Here is a 27963-nt window from a genome sequence, read left to right as displayed (position 1 = left end):
GAAGATTTTGGCCAGGTTAGAAGAAGTGAACTTGACATTATCAGGGCAAAAATCTGTTTTTGGAGTGAATGAGGTTGTCATTGTTGGACATATGTGTGGGTATTATGGCAAGAAACCCTCACCTGATAAGGTGAATGCTATAGGCAAGATTGCGGAGTATTGTTCAACCACTTCAGAGGTACGAAAATTGATTGGAGCTTGTGTGTTTTATATGATTTGGATACCTCATTTTGCACACATAGCAGATTGTTTATATCAACTGCTTCGAAAGGGGCAGAAATTCTATTGGGATGAGAGCCACACTAGAGCCATGCAGAAATTGAAGAAGTTATTGCAGAATGCTCCTACTCTCAGGAAAGCGGATTATAATTGCGGAAGGCCTATTGTATTGACAGTTGACACTAGTCCAATTGGCATAGGTTGGGCTGTGGGTCAAGATGATGCAGATGGAAACAGGTATGCTATTCGGTTTGGGGCGAAAATCCTAAACGAGAGACAGAGGAGATATCCGCAAATTAAGAGGGAGTTACTAGGGATTGTTACGGCTCTCAAATGTGACAAGGAGTACTTTATTGGAGCTTCAGTTGTGGTAGAGACAGATTGCTTGCCATTGATTGGTATGATTACGAGTTGCTCTACTCCGGATATAGCTATGCCGAGATGGATTGCATACATCAAGTCATTAAATCCGGAATTTAAACACATAGCAAGGAAGGATAATCCAGTGGCAGATATGTTGTCTAGAGCCAGATATGATGATGAGGAGATGCTATTTGCAGAAGAGGATGATGTAGAAATTTCAGCCACCACTATGGTTGATCATGTTTGCCATGTCTATGATATTGTGGCTTTCATAGAAGAACTCTATGTTGGAGATTGGTTGCAGATTGGCAGGTACCTTAGTACACTAAGCAAAAGAGATGAATGGACAGATGAAGAGTTCAAGAAGATTAGAAGGAAAGACTATGGTTATTTTCTCAAGGATGGATTTCTTTGGAAGCATCCAAAGAAAAGAGGCGGATTACCTTTGCGGGTTGTCTGTGATAGAGAGACACAGTTACAGGTGATGAGGGAGTTTCATGAGAGTCCTTGGGCTGGTCATAGAGGAGTGTGGGCTACTTATGAGAAAATCAAGGAGAAATATTGGTGGAAAGGCATGTATAGAGATGTTTCTCACTTTGTTGAGACTTGCAGGGATTGTCAGATGTATTCGGTAGTGCGTCATCGAGATGAGCTTCATCCAACCTATCCGCTATGCATTCATTATAAGTGGGTAGTTGACTTGGTTACTATGCCTATGGGTCTATGGCAGATGAGATACATTGTTTTGGCTAGAGAGGATCTTACCAATCATGTTGAGGGCAGATCTTTGAGAACGAAGACCACTAGTGCAGTGTGTAAGTTCTTATTGGAAGAAATTTTCTATAGGTATGGCTGTGTGGGTAAGATCACTGCGGGTCACGGTGAATTGGATGCAGATGAAGCTAGGGAGTTTTTCTCTCAACTAGGAATCAAGTTGGCTCTAACCACAGCATACAATCCAGAGGGAAATGGGAAGAGTGAAAGAGGGCATCCGCCGATAGTGAAAGCATTAGCCAAAGCATGCAGAGGACGGATTGGAGAATGGCCGAGACTTCTACCATTTGCTTTGTGGGCTGATCGTACGACTCATAGTGTTACCACAGGATATATGCCTGCAGAGTTGATGTATGGCCAGAAACCGATTATGCCGACTGAGACTTGTGCTTTGACTTGGTCAGTTTTACCTTGGCAGGAGGATTTGACGAGAGAGGAGCTCTTAGCTCTTCGGATTCGGCAGTTGGAGAGAAGACCAGAGGATATTCAGCTAGCTATTGATAGGTTGAAGGTTGCTAGACTAAGAAATAAGGACAGGTTTGACAGCAGGCATCGCTTGCGGCCTAGAGCAATAGAAGAGGGAGATTGGGTATTAGTCTTTGATAGCAGCCTTGAAAATCAGCATACTGCACTTCGGAAGATGGTGAAAAGATGGTTTGGGCCGTACATAGTCAGACATGTCTTTGATAATGCAACATATGAGCTGACAGAATTGGATGGGACAGTGCTTAGAGTGCCTATTGCTGGAAAAAGAATCAAGATTTTCAAGAAAAGAGATGATGAATATTATGCATTGGAAGAATTTTCAAGAGAAGAGCAACGAGAAGAAACTCCAATGGAAGAGACAGATGATATGATAGATAATCTTGTTGATATACCAGAAATGCATAATGAAGAGATTGATCTGTTTGTGGATCTTGATGATAACGATCATGGGTAGTTGGCCCATCCGGAGGATGCACAGGATTAGAGGGGGTGGATGTCGTATTGCTGCACATTCGAGGTGTGAAAACCACCCAAAAGTTGTGTGTGGGATTTGATACTTTGTACATATTTAGTTGTTGTGTTTATACTTTTGTTCTACGTGGAAGAGGGTTTGGAGTAAGAGGAATTAATCAATAATGCTCTGATTGACATGTATGTCAAATGTGGAAGTTTAAACGAAGCGCATAAAGTCTTCAAGGGCTTGCTAGAAAGAAATTAAGTGTCATGGAATGCTTTAATGACAGGATATATTCAAAATGGGTTCAGTCTCACTGCCTTGGATCTCTTTAGGGACATGCAACAGGAGGGTGTGGTTCCAACTAGAGCTACTTTTCTATGCACCTTGAAAGCTTGTGGTAGCATAGGAGCCTTGCACTCAGGCCAATCTTTACATTCTGAGATATCAAAAATGGGATTTGAAAGAGAATTGATTGTGGAAAATTCTCTGATAAATATGTATAGCAAATGTGGTTCCCTTGCAGAGGCTCACAGGGTGTTTGATAAGCAGCCGCTTCGAGATACAGTTTCATGGAAGGCTTTGGTTGCAGCACATGCTGAACACGGGCTTAGTGAGGAAGTCTTGATTTTCTTCAAGCAGATACAGCTGGAAGGTGTGTTTGTGGATACCAACACATTCATTCTCTGCTTAAAAGCTTGTGGCACAGAAGGAGATTTAGAAACAGGGCATAGCATACATTCTGAGATAACTAGGAGAGGACTTGAGAAAGAGCTATACATGGGGAGTATAATGGTGGACATGTATGGGAAATGCTACTCTCTTGCAGAAGCAGTCCAAGTGTTCATTAGGAGAAATATGGACTCTCTTTTTTGCCCCTTAAGGGGTTTCTTTCACCTCTCTCTCTCTAAAAAGAGATTCCAAAATAATATTATAAAAAGAGATCTTCTACAATTAAGCAAATCTCGTTTTTGTGTTTTCAATAGATTTCACCTATTATTTTATTCCCAAACTACAGGATAAGGTCACTTTTTCTCAAAATCCTCATAACTAAAAAAATACAATTCTATTTTTTCAAAAAATGCAGCCAATCATTCTTTAATGCCCTCATGACTCTTTAGTGCCCTCTTTAGTGCCCTCATGACTTTTCAATCATTCTCATTCTCGCTTCTTAAAAGGGCGGAGGTTAAAAAACGATATAAAATGACGTAAACATCATATTTTAAGATTATTTTTTACCCAGAGACACCTTTTTGACTCGAGAGTTTCCTTGTAAATTTTCATCTTTTTTGGACAAGTATATACCTATTTCTGGGCATTTTTTCATTCCCTCAGAAAGCTCTAGTTTTGTCCCAAATTTTGTGCATTCTTCTCTTTCCCTCCAGAATATGGTTTCTTGCATACGAGTTCTTCTGAAGCAGCATTGAGGAGTAGTTTTGATACCATTTGTTGAAATCAAAGAATCTCTATCTACAACACACTCTACCCTGCTACAAGCCATCTTCCTCTTCAGAAATATGCAGTAAGAAATCTCCGTCTTCAACAGTCTATACTACAAGCAATCCAGTGATAATGGAGGTATCTTTGTTTTTTTAATCTTTGTGATGTTATTATTCTTCACAGTTGTTGTTCAGTCCTTAAGCATCAATTCATAGAGAGAGAGAGAGGGGGAGAGAGAGAGAGAGAGAGGAGGGGAGAAGGGGGGGACAGAGAGGACTATGTGAGATTAACAAAGAAAATAAGTGATAGAGTGACAGATAGTAAATTAGGATAGAAGATAAGATGATGTTATTGTTTTCCACTAGCCAAGCTTCAGTATGAATGTATTTAGGGTTTCCTTGATGAATTTTTGTTGAGAGAAAGAAAGAAAGAAAGAAAGTTATATTAACGTCTTTTAAAGACCAAAACTGGCCTATGAGACAAACTGTGATACAACTGATGAGGTCCAGCTATCCAAAATAAAAGTGCTGAATGAAAAGCTAAAGACTGGAAACTGAAAATACGGTGCTGTGAGTGTGATAAGTGTCGAGAGAGAGAAAGAGAGAGAGAGAGAGAATATTTTGGATAGAACAGAAGATAAGATTTGATGCTAATTAGAGGTAGATTAAAAGCCAAGATTACAGGCTGATTAGGGGTTGATTAGGGTCTATCAAGACTGAAAGCAAGAGAAAGAGACAAGAACCAACTGGGTTTTAAAAAAAGCACAGATATAGTGAATCAAAGGGGTGTAGTTCTGCGATTTGAATGTTAATCCAAGTTAACATTTGCATACTTTTTTTTTTTGCAGAATGCAGGTGCAGGATGTACCAAGAGAAAGAGAGATATTCACTTTCAATTGGAGGATGAATATGCACCAATGTTCAAAAGAACTGTGGAAAGAGATGATGCAATAAGATGCAGGATGCAACAAGAAAGAAATGCAGGGAAAAAAAATGTGGACCTTTGGGTTGATGGGTGCATTTATCCACCCGATCCACTCACTTGAAGGCCACCACAATTTGAAGGGCTTACATCATTTGTAAAGTTTACTTGTGAAGGCAATGAAGGATTGTATGGATACACATGCAGACTTGTCACACAAGGATTAGCAGGGGCTCATCAAACCTTGACAAATATGCAGACAAGATTACAAGGGAATATGCAGTCTTTGATGGAAAAGGATAGATTATTGGCTGAGAAGGATAGAGAGAACCAGAACCTACAACAAGCAATGTCTGTCATTGAAGATGCTATGCATGCTACACACGTGCAAAATATGGAGTTACAGTCTAAAGTCAATGACTTGGAGAAGGAGAATCGAAACATAGAGAGGAAGCTCACAAAAACTTTGGAGATTGGGCCCACTTTAAAAACCAAAGAGGCACGTCGGCGCATCCGATCCGTTAAACCAATTGGCCAATTAGCCAAAGGAAGTGGACAATATCATAGACAAATATATGCTCAATCTATTACAATGAGAAATATGTTTCCTCATGCAGAGAATGATACTATTGCCAAAGTCCTTAGCAAGAATATGGTAAAAAATGCAATGGAAAATTGTAAATTCAGGGACATTGTGGATGGTGTTGCTAGTGAACGTCTTAGGGATGTGAGCAACTTGTTTATTGCTACAGATGCTCAGGGATTATGTGACAAGGTGGGAATGAGTTCTGAGTCATATAGTATGCTCTATCAACAATTGGATACAGGTTTTAAGCAAGTCTTCAATACTAAGCGAGTAATGCCTCTGCCAAAACCATTTCACGTGAAGAAGGCTCGAAAACAACTAAATGAGAAAGTTTTAGAACTAATTGGTGAGCCTACGCATCTGGAACACACACACATATTGAAGTGTGGTTCCAAAGAAGTTACCTTTGTATTGAATGCATCCAACAACTTTGTATTGGATATATGTAGGGTTCAGATTGCTATGGTCAAGTTTTACAATATGTCTATGGAATAATGTAGAGGCAAGCTTAAGTTTGTCCTCAAACTTGATGAGAGTGAGATTATCAAGGGGCAAAAACTTGAGCATGTGAGTATAACACTTATGAATCGAGCATTGGATCCCAACATCGATGAAAAACATCCTTTATACTTCAGTGTACAATCGGAGAATGAAATATGGTGGCTTGTAGCATTTGAAGTACCAAAGGAGGACCATGAAGTACTTAAAGGTTTTTTTAACCTCACTAATATACCCAGTGTTATTCAACAACAAAATAATGGAGTAGCTTTACACGTTGAGGGGTTTGGGGACTATCAAGTTGAATGGCATCTTGCAAGTGATTTAAAAACATTGAAGTGTATGTTTGGTTTATCAAATGTAGCAAATGCAAAATTTCTGTGCATATACTGCATGCAAACTAGGAAGAAAGGGAAAGATGGAAAGAAAGAATGGCTTGCCAAGGCAGGACAACAGGGTGCTCCGACACGTGATCAGAAAGTCATGAGAAATGGAATGCTAATTCCAGTGGATCCAAACTGGTGCCCTATTTTGGAAATACCACTAACAAGGGTTCACTTTTGCACATTGCATTGTTTGGTTAGAATAATTGAGAAGCTAGTATATGAATATATATGCTTTGCATACAAGATGCAGCCCGTGTCAGAATCTGATGCTACATGCAAGAAGGTAGAACAAGTCCTCTCTGAAGTTGGATTGCACGGAGACCAAGTAGAAATAAAAAAGGAAGAGAAAAAATCGGGGAAGAGTGGAAATGTTCCTTGTAAACCATGCTTTGGCGGACCCAAGGCTAGGAAGTTTTTATCTCCACCTCGAGATGAGGAAGGCAATATACTAGTAAAACAACCAGAGAAGTACGAAGCATGGAAAAAGTTGCACCTTGCTGTTTCAGATTGGAGCAATGGGGGATGAACGAGGATTGCGAAGGCAGAAGTGTGGATACACCTAGATAGATTAGCAGCTCTCTTACAGAAGTTGGGGTTTATGGATGGTGATGCCAATGCATTTAAAGAGACAGCTGGTAAATTTCATAAGTCCATGGTGGAGGCATGGACTACAAATAGCATAACACACTACATGGTCAGTATTATCACCATTGCAAAAAAAAATCATCATTTCGAATTACTTTGTGTTTCTAATCTCTTTTCTTGTGCAGCATATACTTGAAGCACATGGTCCATACTTTGCAGATCAAGGAAGTTTGGCAATATGGTCAACTCAAGGCATGGAAAGATCTCACTGGTAAGCTCGCTGTGCTTTTCAAAAGGCAACTGATCATGGAGGTGGCATCAATGATTCCAATTCTATGAGGCAATTATTCCAATGGTGGTATAGGAGACTAGAGATATGATACGAGGAAAAAGAAAAAAGGTCCAAAACATCTCAAGCAGAATCTATAAGTAGGGCAATATATGAAGTGAGAAAAGCAAGATATGAAAAGAGCACAGCTAGACAACGGCACGCAGAATGGTTGGCAACCCAAGAGAGAGATGGAAAAAAATGGAGACCTAGATAAAGATAATAATTTTGATGCATTTAGAGTCCACAAGAGAGCACAAGTCCCAAGGATATGACACATCAATACTCATATCTCTAACATGAGATGTCTTATAAATTTTCTTTAAAATTTCAAAGGTTTGTCACTATATTTTTCAAAATCGATTTCGAACTTTGTTTTTTAATTATGAAAAGTCGATTTTGAAATCCTAAGACAAAGATATGAAAATTCCAAACATTGGAACATTCATTGGCCTAGAGAGAGGGGGGGGGCATGAGGGGGGTGTCAGGAGATAGAGAGAGGTAGGGATGGGGTGGAGAAATGAAATGAAATGATAAATTTAAAATTCATTTACACCACAGTAAGTTTGAAAGTTTCGTATTTAAGTCGTCTCTCCTTTCATTTTTTCCCATTGCTCTCCACTCTACCCTCCACCTTTCTATCCTTCATCATCACAGCCATGGCACGTTCCAAGCTTCCTATCAAAAAGGCACCTGCGAGAGCAAGAGCTCAACACTCTTCCGAATCTAGTGAGCGTACTGTGAGTGACAAAGATCCCCTGGTGACCGATAACGGTGGCCCTACTGCAGCCAATAATGGTGGCGCTACTGTGGCCAACAATGGTGGCCCTAGTATGGTCGATAATGATTGTTCGCCATTGTCCAGAAATGGTGGTCCACATGCTCCAGCTGCTCCACCTCCCACTACTGCTCTAGCTCGTAATACACGCCCTCCAACACATAAAAAGTGAAGATGGAGACCAGGCACAGCTGCGCTACGCGAGATAAGGAAATTCCAGAAGAGTGCCGACTTGATTATTCCTAAGGCACCATTCTCCAGGTTGGTGCGAGAAATACTGCAAGATCTACAGTTAGGGCATCATCACAAGTTCTTTTCGAGGAACCAGGCAAGGAATGTGGGGCGATGGTCAAGCCAAGCCTTGCTTGCTCTCCAAGAAGTAGTTGAAAGCTACTTGATTGAACTAATGAGTGATGGTCAACTTTTAGCCATTCATGCCCGACGTATCACTATTAAGCCCATAGATCTGGTTCTTGTTCGCAGGATCCGCAATAACAAGGATGCATTTAATCTTAATGTCAACAATATGCTTTGAGAAGCTACCTTGTAATTGGATCTATGTTTTTAGCTCAGGTTTGGTTGTAGATTGTAAGGAGCTTAGTTTTGGGTTATCTTTCCAGTAGACCTTCAAGTATTTGATAGTAGTGGCCTGCAAAATGGAGCTAAATTTTCCCTAGCTCTAGTTGTACTTGGTGCGATGCACTATCTACCGTGTATTTCATAGTTTCACAATGCTAAATCCAATATGTGATATTCTATTTTGACCACGTTGCGCATTGTGTGAATTTTCAAGTTTCCAATTTTGTAAGTAGTTTTGTTGAGGATAAATTCAATGTGCAACCACGTACACGTCGGTGATCAGTTGTACATGGGCCGATGCACTATATCCTTAGTATATTTAGTGGTTTGGCAACAGTATATCCGATATGCGATATTCCATTTTACCCATGATTTATTTTTTGTCAATTTTTAAGTTTCCAATGTTTCGCATTGCGAGGTTGACAATACATTTAATCTGCAGTTGCGCACACTCATTATCAATACATTTAATCTACAGTTGCGAGGTTGACAATACATTATCAATGCAGTATAATGCAGTTAACGCATTTTCAAAAAAAGATTGAACCGTCAAATTTATAAATCAGAATCTGGTGAAACTTCACCCTCATGCTGGGCATTAGAAAAACTCATTTATATTAAAAATTTGGCCCCATCAGAAGCCTCTGGGTCACCTGTCCGGAGGCTTGCGTTTGGGGCCCTGAATCTGGGGATTCAGGGCCCCAAACACAAGCCTCCGGACAGGTGATCCAGAGGCTTCTGTTGGGGCCAAAAAAATTTTGGGTGGTCGATGTGTCCTTGAGGAGCCTACAGGTAAAATTTCATGTGAATCAGAGCACTGGTGATATTTTTCCTAAGCGTGGATTCATTAATTGAAATTTTAGGATTTTTGAAAAGTTTGGCTATAAGTTTAAAGTTTCACCTCATTTTACACATTTCACTTTTGAGTTCTGAGTTCTCTCTCCTAGAAGACATGGTACGCACCAAGCAACCGGCCCGGAGATACCCCCCTGGAAATTCCATACAGCAGCCACGTCCTCCAGCTCCACCACCACCACCACGACGCCAGCATCGCAAGCGTCGATGGAAGCCAGGCACAGTGGCTCTTCGCAATATCCGCCACTACCAGAAGACCACTCACCTCCTGATACCGAAGGCTCCATTCCAGAAGTTGGTGCGGGAGATCATGGAGGGCATATTGATCAGGAACAACAGGACCTAGTTTCCAGATACATCACGCGCGAAACAACCGGATCGCTGGACTACCCAGGCCCTCCTCACACTACAAGAAGCTGCTGAAGCCTACCTCATCGACTTATTTGGAGACTCAGTCTATGTAGCGGTGCATGCAAGGAGGGTCACTGTCACCGACAGGAATGTGCGGATAGTCAGGTTCTTTCGGCGATGGAAAGATAGCCCTCGCGGAGGTCAGCAAGGATAGAGGTGTACAACTCAAAAGCACATGGAATGTAGCTTCTGAAGACATTTTGTAAAGCCTTGGTTGTAATGGACCCCATGTAAAATTGTTATTAATAGAAATACAAAGTTTTTGGCGCGTCTTATTTTTGTTTAGTCGCTTGATATTGATTTTATTTACGTCGTTGAGTTATCGTTACATGCGTTCGAACAAATACATGTTGCGCACGAATTCAATAAAGCACTGTGTATTAAATTTAGGGTACAAATCGTGTTACGTATAAATTCGACAAATAAACGTAACATTCAAGTAAAAAAAAACAGTAAATGACACGTATCACAAACTACATTGCACGCAAATCCAACAAACATCAGTTTTCATTACTTGAAGAGAAGATTACAAAGTGCAGTACATCAGTGATGCGATATCAGTATAGGCAATAAGTACATCTATTCTCTCCTAGGCTTCTTGGAGCTAGGCTCCCCATGGTCAGAGCTATTCTTGATCATAGGCAACAATACATTTTGCCCCAATAGTTCCTATCTAATGACAGTGGGGTCTTCAACACTGGCAACCATGCCACGGGACACCATGGAGAAAAGTGGGCCAGACCTAGTACTCGTGAATAAGTAGAGAAGCTTCGAACGTCGAAGCAACACTACTTTCTCAAGGCTGGAGTTGGTCGGGATGGTCTTGAAGGGCCCAGCCTTTGTTATTGCCCTCAACTTCAAGAAGTTCTCGGCAAAAGCAGGGGAGCATGTCTTATGAAATACAATAATGTCGTTGACAAGCTGCCCAACGTACTCCTTCAATGCCGAGTCTTGTACCCTTCCTTGGCTACTAGATCGGCCACCTTGCCTAGATGAAAACTCATCTATATAGACAATCTCCTGCAACACACAAGTTCAGTATCAGACTCACTATGCATGGAGTGTGCTAAAGATATATAAATCATATTCATATGAAACTTAACCAGTAGGGCCTCTAGGGCATCGGGAGCACACATATGTGTTTTTGTCGGGATCGGGCCCCCAGATGTGCCCTGGCCAGAGGCTCGCGTCTGGGGGCCTGAGTCTGCAAGTTTCATATGAAACCGAGAACATTACCTTCTCTGCATCATCTATCTGCCGCTGTAATGGAGGATCCAGGTCTGCTCCTGCCACTGGGCTGCCCTCGTCTCTCTCCTGGGTAGGCACTGCATAGTCGGGTCGAGGACCAAAAAGGCTTTCCTGCAACCGCTCGAACTCCTCATCAGAGATCTGATACTGTGGCGCCGCATCCTCAATCTGCTCCTGGATGCTCACAATGGCAGAGATGTCATCGATGCTCGTGCCATCATAACGAGCCACCTCATAAACATGTGGTGGGGCATCCTGTAAATCAAAATCTATGAAATCACTAGGTGCATCACGCACCATGATACAGTATAGTTCTTCTTCCCTAAGCTCCAACAACTCTAGCACATCCTGCATGAGTAGATATTCCACCCCCTCGATGGTGATAGCATGGAGAGAAGAGAGGGGTGGCTCTTCGCTCGTGGGCATCTCATCAGGGCAGGGAGGTGGGTGCACAATGGCCAAGCTTTGTGCTGCCTCAACACTCAGATCGAGAGTGATCTCCTCAGGCTCCCTCTCAAAGTACTCTAATAGTGGCCGAGAGGGTGTGTCGATGTCCTCGTCACTGTCCTCTTGCACCTCAGTGCACATAACATATATGGCAAAGGCGGCATCCCTCTCAATGAGATCCATCGTGACGTGGTCCTGTGACGAGGTGGGCACTGCTCTAGCACGGAGATGTTGCCCCACATGTACCAGGGCTCAACTTATCACCTTTGCATGGCTAGATCCGGCACACAAACTATACAAAAAATCCATGGGAACCCACCTGAGAGTGGAGTCGGGAATAGAGCAAGTGAGAGGGTTCACTGCATCACAAAACGATGCTAGTATACTAGAGTCAGGGTCTACAGCGAAAAGCGAGCTCTCTAGACTCAAGGTCACGCAAAACCTAGGGTATATTTGGTCCCCTATGTGCCTTGCTGTTTTGTTTATAATTTGTAATGTTGTTCTCGTCATGTACAGAGATTTGTTTATGCGTATAAACATGTTGAATCAAACACTTCTGTTACTGCACTTGTGCCATTAAACACTTTTCTGAACTCTAGAATTCTACCTTTCCAATGTTTGCTAGGGTTTGCAACATCCTTGCGCTTGACCTTGAAACTCCCTCGAGTACTTGGGTGCATCAAAATCCAATCCAACTTATAATACTTATCACAAATCCATTACCGCCATTATCTTTCCTGTTGAAGACCTCCACTGCAAGTATACTACTGATATTTTTCCTCCGTGAAGATATCTGTAACAACCAAATACAAAAGTTACCTATCAACATGTGTATAATTTGCAAATGTTCTCACTACGAGTCCTGACTTTTCTATTATCTAACTTGAAATAGAAGTTGTAGAGGGGCTCACTGGACATTAATTGGATTTCTTGTCTCAGAAAATAAATGGGCCAATGACTCTCTGCACTGACTACGAAAGGATTATGACCACTCCACAAGATTACCACATCTACGAGCGCTGTATGTGTGTCATCTCGGATATCTTGATCCAAGCTGATCCACTCCCCTTGCAAAAGTCGCCATCTTCTATATCGAAAGCGAACGCACAGAGTTTGTCTAGCAATGAAATACCTGTAATAAAAATAAAAATAATGGTAAGTGATCAATGCGACTAACATAACAATTCATCTAAGCGAGACCTATGTCAATTAAATCAAGGTATGCAAAGTAGTAAAAAAGTTTTACCTGAATGTAATATCAGATTGGTTGACCCTGCACTCAATCGTCTCATCAAAATGTGTTCTTTTGGCTTCCCAAGACTCACCTAATAGCTGACTCATCCATTCCTCGGATGGACACTTGCATTGATAAGTAATCTTTGTTTTCTTCAAAACATCACATGAACCAAACAAATGTGCAAACAATGAGAATGGAATAAACCAACTAAGATGCACATCTTTGGAGCCTGTGGTGGGTTTCATAGCACTATTGATGTCAGATTTTATCTTCGACTTGCAAGCTCCTGACAACTCCAAGCTACCAATGAACCATTCACCACTAGACAGTGGCGGCAATGGGACATGCTGCAATCTCTGGCTTTCTACCACATACAATGAATTATAAAAAAAGATATTTTGAGTGGCAAGTTGACTTGTAGAGGTATTATCATAGATCAAAGAACCTATCTCTTCATACCAAACATGTATCTTGCCGCTTAAATATTCCACATTCTGCCATTCATGCAAAGTCGATGGATATAGAGCTGTCAATCAAACAAGACTGAATTAGAATACTGCAAAGACTTTTAAAAACAACTCTGATACAAAAGAATAATCAATGATAAAATTTAACAACTTGCTGTTTTGTTTATAATTTGTAATGTTGTTCTCGTCGTGTGCAGAGATTTGTTTATGCGTATAAACATGTTGAATCAAACACTTCTGTTACTGCACTTGTGCCATTAAACACTTTTCTGAACTCTAGAATTCTACCTTTCCAATGTTTGCTAGGGTTTGCAACATCCTTGCGCTTGACCTTGAAACTCCCTCGAGTACTTGGGTGCATCAAAATCCAATCCAACTTATAATACTTATCACAAATCCAATTACCGCCATTATCTTTCCTGTTGAAGACCTCCACTACAAGTATACTACTGATATTTTTCCTCCGTGAAGATATCTGTAACAACCAAATACAAAAGTTACGTATCAACATGTGTATAATTTGCAAATGTTCTCTCCAAATGAAATTAAATTTAAATGGATCAATTTAAAAAAGAAACATTGTACCTGTAGTTTCTTTCACAAAGATCCCTAGATATGTTGAACAAGAAGTTGACTTATAGCAAGACCATTGTTCCTTCACTGACAGATTCCTGTAGTACAAAAACAAAAGAAATATTGGGTCAACGCATACATATAACTTATATAGGCTTTGTCCAAATGCATTGAAATTTAACCATGGAACAGTAGTAAAAAATGGCAATATACATGTGGCTTTCTCTGCAAAAAATCCCAAAGATGTTGTAGAAGTTGAGTTCTTAATAAATCATTGTTCTTCACCCTCGGAGATTCTTGGAGTAAAAAAACAAAGGAAAGCTCAGTATGCATGTAACTTGTATACATTTTGTCTAAACGAGATAAAATTTAACAGTGGAGCAACAAAAAAACAAGACAATATACCTGTAACTTTGTTTACAGAGAAACCCTAAGATGTTGAAGAAGAAGTTGAGTGTTCAAAATCCCAAAGATGTTGTAGAAGTTGAGTTCTTAATAAATCATTGTTCTTCACCCTTGGAGATTCTTGGAGTAAAAAAACAAAGGAAAGCTCAGTATGCATGTAACTTGTATACATTTTGTCTAAACGAGATAAAATTTAACAGTGGAGCAACAAAAAAACAAGACAATATACCTGTAACTTTGTTTACAGAGAAACCCTAAGATGTTGAAGAAGAAGTTGAGTGTTCAAAATATCACTATTCTTGACTGTAAGAGACTCCTAGAGCATCAAAACAAAAGAAATTACATGTCAGAGAATGCACATAACTTGAACAGGTTTTCTCCAAACGAGATAAAACTTTACCATAGAACATCTATGGAAGAGAAAAATATACCTGTAGAGTTTTGTGAAGAGAATCTTAGGGCTTTGGTAAAACAAGCTCTGCTCTCATAAAACACATGAAACTCTCTCTGTGCTTGTGCAAAGCAAATGAAATTTTACAGGGTTACAGACAGGGCAAGCAACAGTGAGGCTGTAAAATTTCGTCAGGAAAGAAGAAGCGGGGAAAGAAATATGACAAATTTGAGTTCCGCCTAAGAAAGAGGGGGAAACTGAAAAGGGGAGAAAAGAAAAGTCAAACATAAAAAATAAGAAAATGAAATTTCGAGGCACAAACTTCCAAGAAGTGACAGCTTTGTACTCCCCTTTTCCCTTATTTTATTGCTGAGGGAAGATTTGGTCCAAGATATGGCTAGAAGATTCATGTTACATGAATCTGGAATCCCAGCTCTCTCATTGGTTAGGCCTATATTTGTTTATTCACTCCTTAAGGGGCAAAAAAGAGAGTCCATATTTCTCCTAATGTGATGGGCTGCCAGTTCAGAACATACTCTCATGGACTGCACTGATTGTAGGATATGTGCAGGAAGGGCATGGTGAGCTAGCACTGAAGTGTTTTGAGCAGATGCAACTTGAGGGCCTTTGTCCAAATTCAGTTACCTTTATTTGTGTGTTGAAGGCCTGTGGCTCCATACGAGCTGCAGATAAGGGCAAAGAAATACATGATGAGATTGTTAGAGAAAGGTTGCTGGACAAAGACATTGTTGTTGGGACTGCATTGGTAGATATGTACAGCAAATGTGGCTTGCTTGCAAACGCACAAGAAGTGTTTGACAAGCTTCCCTTTCATGATGTGGTCTCATGGAGTGCTTTAATAGCAGGATATACTCAGAATGGTCTTGCTGAGGAAGCAATGAAGTGCTTTGAACGAATGCAAAATGAGGGATTGTCTCCAAATGCATTCACTTACACATGCATATTGAAAGCCTATGGCAGCATAGGAGCTGCTCATAAGGGCAAAGAGATATACAAGGAGATTGTTCAAAGAGGGCCGCTTTTCTGTTTTAAATTTAAAAAAAGCTACGTGCTGTATAGCCAATTTGGGGGGCGCAGGGAATTTCGGAATCGGGGGGCTAATGTTAGTTTCTTTTTTCTCTCCGTGATCGAAAAGGGAAAAAAGCAGAGGGGAGGGAAGAGGATTGTGAACAAAAAAAAACGACAGGGACAAAAGCAAATCTGGAGGAAACCATGAAAGCAAGCAGATTACACAAATGTATGGGTTTTACGATGAGTGCCTGAGAAACCAGAGATTGGGAACAATCGATCTGGGAAAACGGTTCTGAAAAAGCAGTGACGTGAGACGAATAAGGAGGACGATGCTAGATCTCGGAGGAGGAGGACTGAACATAGGGAGAAGGCCATAACAAAGAGCTATACAACCGAATGTTGGATATATCCCGTATGCTGCTTCACCTCCACCAGTTTAAGAGTTTGTGGTCTTTGAAGTAAAAAAAAACAACCTGTCCTGAGGAGAAGAAGAGCTGTCCTGAGGAGAAAAAGAGTCATCCTGGGGAGAAGAAAAACAGTCATTCTGGGGAAAATTAGGACAGTCATCTATGAGAGCATAACAACAGTAATTACAACTGGTACTTGAGCTTGGAAAATAGTATGTTCTCCCATACGGTGCTAATAGATATGGATTGAAAAACTTTTGAATTGGAAAACCCTTATCCAGAAGTTGTAAAGCTTTCTTCTAATCCAGATGATGTCCAGAAATTGTAAAGCTTTCTTCTAATGCAGATGATGGCATGTCAATGCTTCATGAAGAGCCGTGTATAGATGCTCATCCCACAACAGTTTTGTCTTGAACCAAACCATCAAGTACCATTAGTCCTTGAACCAGACCATCAAACTATCTTGAAGAAAGAAGTCGTGCTGTCCAAATTTCCAGCTCACCGATTGCTATTTCTGTTTTTATGCTGTGCATCACGGTTTATGAGAAAACATAAGATTTCAAGGCACATTCTAAGCTTTCCTTTGACCATCCATATTCCCTAATAGAAATTCTGTTTATTCCTGATAAAAAGTGCCAGAATTCTGACTTATTAGCCACAACTGATGACTATCTCTAGGTCTGACAGATCTAGGAACAGGGCAGATTGAAGTCTAACATAATACATATAAATATGGAAAATTTGAAGACTGTTTCTAACCGTAAGCCATCTCAATATCAGTAAATAGTCACTGTGATGGAACTTGGGTCAGAAGATTATCCATGTTCATCCACTTTCTCACTCATCGATGAAGACATATTCTTGGAAATTCTCTTTGAAATGTATAGAAGACCTATGCAATCCAAAGGCTGCTCGGGTTTCTTCTTCTTGAACCTTGAATCTCTTATTGGCTGAAATAAAACAGAGTCTTGACATTATTTTCTCATCTTGCTTATTCACTTGTTTAATCTTTTATCCTGAAATTTATCAAGGTCTTCTGAAGACGCGACTTTGCTTTCACAAACCCTTCGACAACGTGGTGAGAGAGAAGGCGTCTACGACTGACAGATGGAGGTGATCTCCTCCCCTCCATGGCAACTCCTCGCATCAACGGAGTGAAGCCTTTCCCCTCGCTCTTGTCAATCTGGTGGCGACCTCTTTTGGCTCCACGGTAGCTGCCAGGAGTCTCACAACTCCTCCCTCCACTTTTGGTGGATGTCAGCGGCCTCAGCGGTGCCTCCTCCTCTCTCCATGGCAACGACAACACCAATTTTCTTAGCTTCCTCCTCTCTCTCAGTTGTTGACAGTATGAAGGCTCCCCTATCCTCCACAATCCCTCACGATTTATAGCATTAGCCTCCGTCGCCTCTCCTAGCTCATGGCACGGATTAAATAGGTGAGGGGAGGGGATCCTCCCTCCCCCACGCGTCATTTTGCATGAGTTCTTCCCCCCTACAAGCTCCATCAAGGAGCTTGATCATACCTGCTATTCCCCTCCCCTCTAGCACAGCAGTCAGCTGGGGGGATAAGGGGAATAATAGTAAAAGAATTTGCCATTATCCTAACCTTTTTGGCCTCCGAAGAGGAGATTCATATGAACAATGCGTGTTTGAGATTCCGAAATGTTACACAAGTGCAGACATTCATCTCTTGGCTATCAAGATGTTACAAGACAAACTTATTATGCACATAGTCGTCAAGATATGAATGGCAATATGCATCCATCAGTTGTGGCTTATGAAAGCAGTCAAAACCCTTTGAGAGATAATGCTACTATGAGTGATGACAACCCCATTGAAAGCCATGTATTATCTCAATCATTGCCTAGACATAGATGTGTATGGTGTAGATGCAAAACATATTGTGGTGGTGGAAGTTTGGTTCCTCCTTCAACTTATGTACGACACCAAAAAATTGAGGAGAGATTCAAGAGTCTTACAACCCATCTAGGTCTACATAACCCTCATGATTTATTATTGGAGGATGTTCCAGAGGGATGTGATGTTGAGTTGGATAACGAATCCCATAACGAGTCCTCAAATGAGATTGAGAGCTTGGACGAAGGTGAAGAAGATGAGGTTGAGATGCATGATATTGAGCCATCTTTGTTTAATAGAATTATTCAGAGACTAATTCAAATGCAAGCACTTTGGGATGAACATCAAGCCTCGATTGAGTTTCAGGACAATATGCTTCAGATTTTGTTTGGTGATATTGTTGGGAAAAAGCCTTCTCAAACTTGTACAGGCAATATGTTTGCACCAAGCTTAGGCAAACTATTAGTGCAACTACCCAACACATGGGATGGAGACTTAGGTGGTATAAATATTCTTACTTGTTGGGAGCAACTCAATGTCATGTTAACACGACTTGGTATGGTTAACTCTCAACGATATAGAATATGCCAAGGACGTGAGAGTTCTTCTCATGTACCATTGCTATACCAACGAAGGAAGGAAGATAACTATACTCGGGACACTCTTGAATGCCAATGTAACTTCAATCCCATAGGCAGGAAGAAGCTAAAGCATGATTGCCCACAATATTGTGAAAAGTGTTCAAACTATTCACTACCTAGGAAAGATATGCTTTCTTTTAATTATATTTCCATTACCAAACAATTGCAACTATTAACTAAAAGTAGAACCCTATGTCATGAATTATTGGAAATGTGGAGAAATAAAAGAAAGTGGTTAACAGAGGATAATGCAATTGATACTTCACAAATAAATGAGTTCTGGGATGGCACAAAGTGCAAGCGTGTAAAAGATTTTTGGGATCCAGAATCATACATAGAGCTTCCAGTGATATGTAATAATATTCATTACAAGCAAGCATATAAAGCATGGCCTCCTTTTCAAAGGTCACCAGCACTTGTAGATGGTTGGAATGAGACAGAGAAAACCTATAAGTTTATTTGCAAATCATGTCAAACTCATATACACAAGGACAAAAGGATCTACAAGGTACACTTTATTGCAATGTAGATTTTAAAAAATCCCATAAATAATATTTGATATTGATTACTATAATATATATATATTTCTTGGTTTTGATGAGCAGGGTGATCCATGAAATTTTTCTTTATTATTACACTGGGACGGGTTTCAGGCATCAAAGGCAACCCAGAAGAATTGTGGAGTTGTTGAGGTGAAGGTCCTCAATATTGGAAAGAACTCTTTTATTGGAGTTATACCAGTTTTATTTATTCCATTCAGCTGTAAAAAGGTGCTTGGAAGCTCTAGCAAGCTTTTTCATGTCTTCATGCAACCATTGATTGATGAGCTGGAAAGTATGTTTGTTGATGGATTTACAGTAGATTTCAATTATCCAATCACACACATTACTAAATATAGAAATTCTCTCAATAGAAGATTCATTGCATGTGCCATGCTAATAATGGTAACTGGTGACCGTCCAACTCAGTGCAAGATTGGATCTTTTAAAGAGGGTGGTCAATCTTTTTGTCGTAGACACAAAGCGATAACTACCTTGGAAAGTGAGGGATCAGGATGTTACTTATATAATCAAAACAGGTTTCAATTGAAACATAGACCAATCAAAAAATCAAGTGATGAAATGCTTACCTATTTGATTATGGCAGAAAGAGCTCTCACTCAAGCAGATAGGGATGAACTTTTAAAAGAAGCGGGACTTTCTGGTAGATCATGCTTGTGGAGATTATATGATCTCTACGGCTTTGATTTGTCCTTGGATCTTGTATATGATTGCATGCATATTTTGGCTCTAAATTTGTTCTCAAAGTATACATGTGCTCTAATAAGGACAGTGGACAATAGAGTCAAAACACAAATTGATGAGGCAACACATCATGTTACAAAAGTAACTCTGTACTCTACATGATATGGTCGATGGCCAAGGTACCCTAGTAAATATTGTGAAAGCTACAAGGCCGAAGAAAATCAAAAGTGGATACAATGGTATCTGCCATATGTATTGTGTGAGGTTAAAGATATTCCAAAGGTCTTTTATGACTTGGGATTAATACTCATAGACATTGCTCAAGCTTTTTACAACTACACTCGTGATCATGGTTGGTCTAGAGAAGATGTAGATACTTTGAGAGAATTGCTTGGTTCTTGGAGATTAAGGTCTGAAGAACTCTTAGGGTCCAACTCACCACCGTTGGAGCATGTTGCAGGTATAAACTATTCTCAACTTTTCTTTTGTTTACGTATTCATAGTATATGTATTTTAACTTAATAATTTATCTTTTTATTATATCAATTATAGGTTTTGGAGAGTTTGTGGATGATATTCTTCATCACGGTAGCCATGATGCTTTTTGGTGCTATACATATGAACGAATGGTCTCGACATATGTTAATATCAAAACAAACAACAAAGACAATGCAATTTCTTATGCAAATGATCAAAGGAGAAGTTTCTTTTTATGGGTACTCATTCATATAACAAAAGACCAGTTTGACAAACTTATGCCACATCAAAGGATGATAAGACAGTTTCACAAAGCTCTCTTGCCACCTGATGGATACTTAGTGGATCTTGATAGATGTGATGAATGTCCAGAATGGCATACATTAGGTCTCATGCATGTATCATGTGTCAATAGAGCAAAAGACTTATGGAGGTTTTTCTACAAAAGCCAATGATTGTGCATGCAAAATAGCAACAGTAACAAAGGGAATAGTAATAGGAGGAAAGAGGTTGAGATAAAGGAATGCAACTAGTGATGAAAGAAGGTACATCCATCAAACTTTTAACATAGAGTGGAACGAGTAATAGAACATAAAAAAGTATTTATTAAGGGAGAAACTTATAAAGTGGGAGATAAAGTAGTTGTAAGATGTGACAACGATACCAGTGTTGATATAAATGTTGGCCATTGGAAAGCATGCATATCACCACTTTTCTCATTGGAATGTTACGATGAAGTGAGGATTTTCTTTAGTGTACATTACTATAGACAATGTATTATGATTGAAAGGGGCCATGAAAGTTTGGTTGTGGATACCACTATAGGCATGACTCGCTTGCAAAATACTTTTGTGCCATTTTCATGGGACTGTATTAGACCAATACAATCATTATTACATAAATTTATCCCACTTCAACATGGAAATTCTATTATTGTATATGAGAGAAAGGATTTGAGACTAAGGCCACGCTTAACAAAGATAGGTTGCATTGGTTGTATGCCTCCTTGGCTAGAGGAGAATGAAATCATTTATATGAAATGTGATTTATCAGCACTGTGTGGGCCAAATGACTTAAAATATGCCATCATAAGGTCAGTTAATTATGAAATGAAGCAAGTTAAAGTGGGATGGTTGACTAAGGTCCACTTGCAAGAAAATATTTGGAAGGTGAGAGAAGAGGATCCAGAATAGAAAGATTGGTGGTTGTGTGCATCCACAAAAAAGCGATGGCATGCAATCAAAACAAAAACAATGATAATCAATAAAAGAAAAAAAATCATACCTATTATGTGGTGTTCAGTTGCACATGACTCAACAATCTTATAATGGTATGTTTATTAACATTATTTTTTATGTTGTCTAATATTTTTTCAATAGAATTAATAACCATTTTCTCATAGTCACTACATTTGTGTAGGTTTCAAATGTCAGCTTCTAGCATAGAGATGATGGCTCTTCTAAAGAAGATGATGAGTGAAGATCCCAAGTTCCTTGGGCTTATGGATTCTATGATGAATGAGGTGAAAGGTACAATAATATGTGGTTCAATCTGAATACATTGTTTTTTATTTGTTTCTTTACTTTCTCAAAATTTCAAAATCTTAATATCAACATAAACTTTGATTAATTGTGTGCAAATATAGAAGAAAATATTACTAAAGACTTTACAAGAGAAAATTTCACAAAAGAAAGATAAGGATGTCACCGATCTTGATGTTTCATCAAGTCTAGAAATAGGTATCTTATTTTTGTAAGATAATAATCAATTATTATAACAACTATCTAATTAGGGATATTTGATATCTTAAGTTTCATCAGGTATAATGTGCCTACCGTCATATGATGAAATCTTTCGACCACCTACCTTGGAAAGGAGACAAAAAGGGTAGATTTTATGGGAAAAAACTCTTGGTTGAATGCTTTAAAAGCCAACATGCAGTCATGCTTGAAAATTATCGACGGGTACGAAGATGGTTTGACTCCTCCAAGTCAAATGATCTACTCTACAAAAAGATTGAAAAAGAACGTATTGAATTAATAATCTCTCAAAATCACCATGAAATTTTACCATTGAAGTTTCATGGATGTGAGTACTTGTGGAGAGAGCGTGATATTTATGACTGGTGAAAAAGTACGAGGAAAGATGAGAGGAAGCATTTGAGGAGAAAGGGCCTTCTAAATAAGGTAAGTCAGTCAATTTTTTTCTCATCAACTTTCCTAATATTTGAGACAAATAATTTTAGTTGGTGAATCCATTAATTTACTAGCATATAGAAAGAGTCCACAGTCTTTCTTGGAGTGGAAATTTTGGATAACGTTGAACCTATACCGGAAGATGTGATTTCAAATACAACAGCATCACCAGTAAGATAATATCATTTATATGTTTGGTTTTATGATTATCTTGTTAGTTTCACTTCTTCCATACCCATATATATACCTTTTGATGGTAGTGTGAAGTACATACTCTTGTTGCTGACTCTCAGAAGCAAGATGTATACGTCCCGACTATGGAGGATATTCCAATTGATCAAGCCTTGGAAAAGGTATCCTATAAAATTGTGTGTTTATTTTTTAATGCATGATTTTTAAGCTTTAATGGTATTTCATGTATTTATTATATTAGCCTCCTGGAGAAGAAAACATCTTGGAAGGTTTACATGAAGATAAGGAGAGAGGTTTATCATTACATGTAATGATTTTATTCAATTTTTTTATATTTTTATTAGATAATTTATATTTTATATATGTTTATATATGAAGATTTATTTGTCTTGGAAGATGAATATGTTTGTCGAAGGAGAAGAAAGCTTTCAAAAATTTCAAGATTATACAACAAATCAAGTTTTTATATCTATGTTAAAATTTATTTTGACTACATATTTGTATTTTTAACATTTTATTTTATTATTTACTTTGTTAAAATGTGTTATTACTAAAGGATGTTGAAAATGAAGATGAGAATCTTGATGTGGAAAGTTGTGTAAGCTTTTCAAAGTTGTTGTTACATGGCTTAACAAAAAGAGTATATTCTAAAAAAACTATACAACAAAACATCACAACTCAAGCAAAGATAAGGTATATGTTTTTCTTAAATATTGTAATTATATATTTTTAAATTTTATTACTAAGTTTATTTTCAAATATAGGTTTATGTAGATGAGGAAAATGATGAAGTAACGCGAAAAATTTTGAGAAAGCGAAAGGTTGATAGAGAGAGAACTAGGGAGAGAGAAAGAGGAGAGAGAAGACTGCAGAAGAGAGAGAAAGACTGCAGGAGGAGAGAGAAGAAGAGTGACGAGGAGAGAGAAATACTAGATTTGGAGAGAGAAAGATAGGAAAGAGGGAGAAGCCATAGAAGCTGTGAGCAAGATGGGAGAGAAAGACTATAATTGTATTATTATGTCAAAAAGATATTAAAAATTATATGTCCTCTCCTTTTATACCAATGTCAGTGTGACATGGCATAATATCAATATTATTTATACTAAATTCTTATTTCCAGCTTCTTACAATCCATCCCTTCCTAAAAGTTTTTATTCTCAAAGACAAACTTGGAAAACTAGAAAAAGATGGGTAGAACAGAGTACTACTCTATTTTTACAGCTTTATAAATGGGAAATTAATGAAGTATGACCAACTATATGGACTGAGATTGAAGAACGGAAGTAATTCTCAACTATATGCATGATCAGGAGTACTTCAAAAGTATATGGAGCCATAAAGTCTTCAACAAACAATCTCAAAACAAAGTAGATAGCTTGCTATGTAAACAGACCTTGCTGGACCAAATCTTCCATAACTTCTAGTAGAAGTGTCCAAATGAAACGTACCATATATCAAAATGAAGATCTTGAATAGTACTTTAAGCCCATGTAGATAGATTAATTCTGAAAACTAGGCACGATAAAAATTTTGAGTTGACTAATGTGGAAGACATTATGAATCTTTGTGGAAGAGGGAAGCTCTAGTCTATATGCCAAATCTCCAATTCGCTTAAGGATCAAAACCAACTCTCCTTCTTGGGACTCTAAAGGCCTCCTCTTCTCATCAGCATACATCTTTATTTGATCTTGAGCCTTCCTTAGATTCACCTTACATTGCTGAAGAAGGGTTTGCATTCTTTCTAACTCTTCCTTCCCATGAGGATTGATCCTTTCATTAAAGATGACTGTGGGTAAGGGCACCTTTTAGCCATACAAAGCCTAAAAGGGTGAAACTCCTATACTAGCATGAGTAGAATTGTCATAAGCAAACTCAACCAAGTGTAACTAAGAATCCCATGACGTTTGGACATCATAGCAAAAATTGCGAAGATAAGTCTCCAACCATTTATTGACTCTTTCTGTCTGTCCATCAGTTTGAGGATGATAAGCCATAGATGGAGCCAATTTAGTGCCCAAAGATGTAGATACCGCCTGCCAAAAGTTACTCATAAACTTTATGTCTCTATTATGGACCATCACTTGTTGCAGTAATCCATGTAGTCTAAAAATCTCCTTCATAAACTGAGTGGCCACTTGAGAAGTAGTAAACTGAATCTTGGTTGGAATAAAATAGGCTGCCTTGGTTGAGTCTCTATCATGGACAATCACGTGCGGTAATCCATGTAGTCTAAAAATCTGCTCCATAAACTGACTAGACACTTGAGAAGCAATAAAGTGAATCTTGGTTGGAATAAAATAGGTTGCCTTGGTGAGTCTGTCTACCACCACATATATACTATTCCATCCCTTCTTGGTAGTAGGTAAGCCAGTAATGAAATCCATAGTAATATGAGTCCATTTACCTGTAGGAATAGGTAATGGCTGTAATAAACCTCCTGGCTTATGGGTGTTGTCCTTATTCTGCTGACAAGGCATACACTTCATAACAAAGTCCTTGACATCTTTCCATAATCCTTTCCAATAGAAACTTTTACTGATCCTGTCATAGGTCTTGAAAACTCCTACATGTCCAGCTAGAGGCGAAGAATGTAGTTCCTCCATAATTTTTAAAAAAAGAGGTAGAAGGAATAACAATCTTGCCTTTAAACCAAATAAGGCCATTTTTAAGCTGGTAATGTGAGTTTTCTTCCATAAGACCTTACTGTAATTTTTGAAAAATATGGTTGAATTCTTCATCCAGAAGATAAGCCTCCTGTAATTCTTCAATCCGATCATTATGCAATTCTGTCATAGCTAAAACTTTGCAAGCCCACATACGAGAAAGAGAATCAGCCAGTATGTTATCTTTGCCCCTTGTATGAGTGATGTCAAAATCATAATTCTGTAATGTAGCTATCCAATGACGTTGCTTTGGAGTAAGATTAGACTGAGTAAGGAAATATTTAAGTACCCTGTGATCACTGTGTACTCTGAATCGGCTGCTGCCATATAAGTAATGGTGCCACTTCTTAATTGCATGCAAGATAGTCAACATCTCCTGGTCATAAAAATTCATGGCCATTTCTTTATCTGTAAGCTTATGGCTCTCAAATGTAATTACTCCATGCTCCTGTAGCAAAACAGCCCCAATGCCACGGCCACTAGCATCACAATGTATAGTAAATTCTTTGGAAAAGTCCGGGCATACTAAAATAGGAGCAAACATAAGGAGTTCCTTTAACTAGTTGAAGCTGCTATCTGCAAGAGCATCCCAAAAGAAAACCTCCTTCTTCAACCTATCAGTCAAAGGAGCTGCAATGGCCGCATAATGCTTAATGAATCAGTGATAGAATGAAGATAAACCAAGAAGTCCTCTAAGAGAGGCTGTAGTAGTAGGTGTTGGCCAATCTTTTATACATTGCACCTTCTTAGGATCAGCCTGTATTCCTTTTTCACTGAAAATATGTCCCAAGTATTCCACTTCAGTCTGCATGAAATAACACTTCTTCTCCTTAGCAAAAAGCCTATGATGTCTCAATACATCAAAAACCCTCCTCACATGTGCCAAGTGATCTTGTAAAGTCTTGCTGTAGATTAGAATGACATCAAAGAACACCAAGACAAATTGAAAGAGGAAAGGTTGTAAAATCTTATTTATCAGGCTTTGGAAGGTAGTTGGAGCTTTTGTAAGCCCAAATGGCATCACTAAGAAATGATAGAGCCCACGATCAGTCCTGAAAGCAGTCTTGGCTTCATCACCGTCTCACATGCTAATCTGATGATACCTTGATCTCAAGTCAATCTTCGTAAAAAATGGAGCCCCTTTAATCTCATCAAGCAAATCATTAATTCTAGGTATCGGATACCTGTTCTTCACTGTGATCTTATTAAGATCCCTGTAGTCAATGCACATTCTGAAAGATCCATATTTCTTTTTGACTAACAGGACTGGAGATGCATAAGGTGAAGAACTTGGTTCAATAAATCCCATCTCAAGAAGTTCCTTGATTTGCTTGGCTACTTCCTCTCGTTCACACTTGGATAATTTGTAAGGTGGCTTATTGATTGTCTTTGAGTTGGGCTCCAAATCAATGGGATGATCTACTGCTCTCTTAGGAGGCAATGAAGTAGGTACCTCAAACAAATCTCTATACTCCTCAAGAAGAGCTGTCAAGGCTGGATGGTTTGCTGAATTATTCAGCTGATCCTACATTTCTTTATTCAAATGCAAAACAAATATTTGTGAGCGCCTCTTGTACTCCCTTTTGAGTTGTTGAATGGTAATAAGCTGAAAATCTGATCTACTAGGAATTCCTTGTAAATGGATAAGCTATCCATTGAAGATAAACTCCATATACAACTGTGAGAAATCCATAGTGATCCTACCTAATGTCATCAACCAATCACAACCGAGTGCAATGTCTATAGGTCCCATTTCCAAAGTGATCAAGTTTACCTTTGCTTCAAAATTTTTAGCCAATTGTAAAGAAACATGTGAGCATATCTGTGTGCTGATTTCCTCTTCACCATTGGCCACTTGAACTCTAATGGACTGCTGTAAATCTGTGGAAATACAATTCAGGTTGTCCATGATGGACTTATTCACACAACTATGAGTACTGCCACTGTCTATCAGAATGAACACTGGCTTTCCACATATGCTTCCCTTCATATGGAGTGTATTAGGGCTCCTAGATCCTATCCAAGCATCCATAGAAATAGAACAATTAGTGGTAGCAAGCGGCTCATAACAAGTCCCACCTGGATCAAATGGAACACTTCCATCTGGATCAAAAGGAAAAGAGTCGGGTGGATCATAGAAGTACTCTTGCCCAACTTCTTCCTCAAGATCTTCATTTTCAACATTAAGTGCAATTGCATTAGCTTCATCCATGTCATCTTCAAAATCCTCAAAAGTTAACATACTCTGAAGCTTAGGTTTGACATTTTTGTATATACGCTTTGAGGCATGATCAGGTGTATACTTCTCCCCACACTTGAAACATAAGCCTTTTTCCTTTCTTTCTTTATAAAGATCCATAGGAATAGATTTAGGATTTGTATTGGTTGAATTGGATTTAGGCTTGCTGTCCCCTTGTTTGAAATCAACTCTTGGACTGTTTTCTGTCCTGAAATTACTTTCAGGTCTAGAAGCATTAAATGGAGGATAAGTTGGTACCTATAAGCTCCCATTTGGCACACGATTGCTACCATAAGTGTTACCAACTTGCCCGTGCTTAAAAACAGTCCTTGGCTGTCCAAAACCACGATGAAATGAAGATTATTTTCTATACTTTCTTCCATAGCACTCCACAAGCTCAATAGCCTTAAAGAGGGAAGTAGGATTTTCTGCCTTGACATCAGCTGATAAAGATGGCTCTAAACCATACATATACTTATGGAGCTTAGCCTCATCACTAATGCTTTCCACATACATGATTAGGTTGAGGAATTGGTTAGTGTACTCTCTTACACTTAGGCCCCTTTGTTCCAAACCATACCATCTC

The 27963-nt window shown here is 39.0% G+C and overlaps 1 pseudogene; it reads left to right on the top strand.

Moving 5' to 3' along the window:
• Positions 1-27963, top strand: part of LOC148021946 (pentatricopeptide repeat-containing protein At3g09040, mitochondrial-like) — a 293011-nt pseudogene that overhangs the window by 20798 nt on the left and 244250 nt on the right.

The sequence above is a fragment of the Lygodium microphyllum genome, chromosome 17 (assembly GCF_053477565.2).
Source record: "Lygodium microphyllum isolate KBCC chromosome 17, Lygodium_microphyllum_v1.1.10, whole genome shotgun sequence".
NCBI classification, from domain to species: domain Eukaryota; kingdom Viridiplantae; phylum Streptophyta; class Polypodiopsida; order Schizaeales; family Lygodiaceae; genus Lygodium; species Lygodium microphyllum.
Note: the sequence above shows the minus strand (reverse complement) of the source record. Positions and strands in the feature narration are given on the sequence as shown.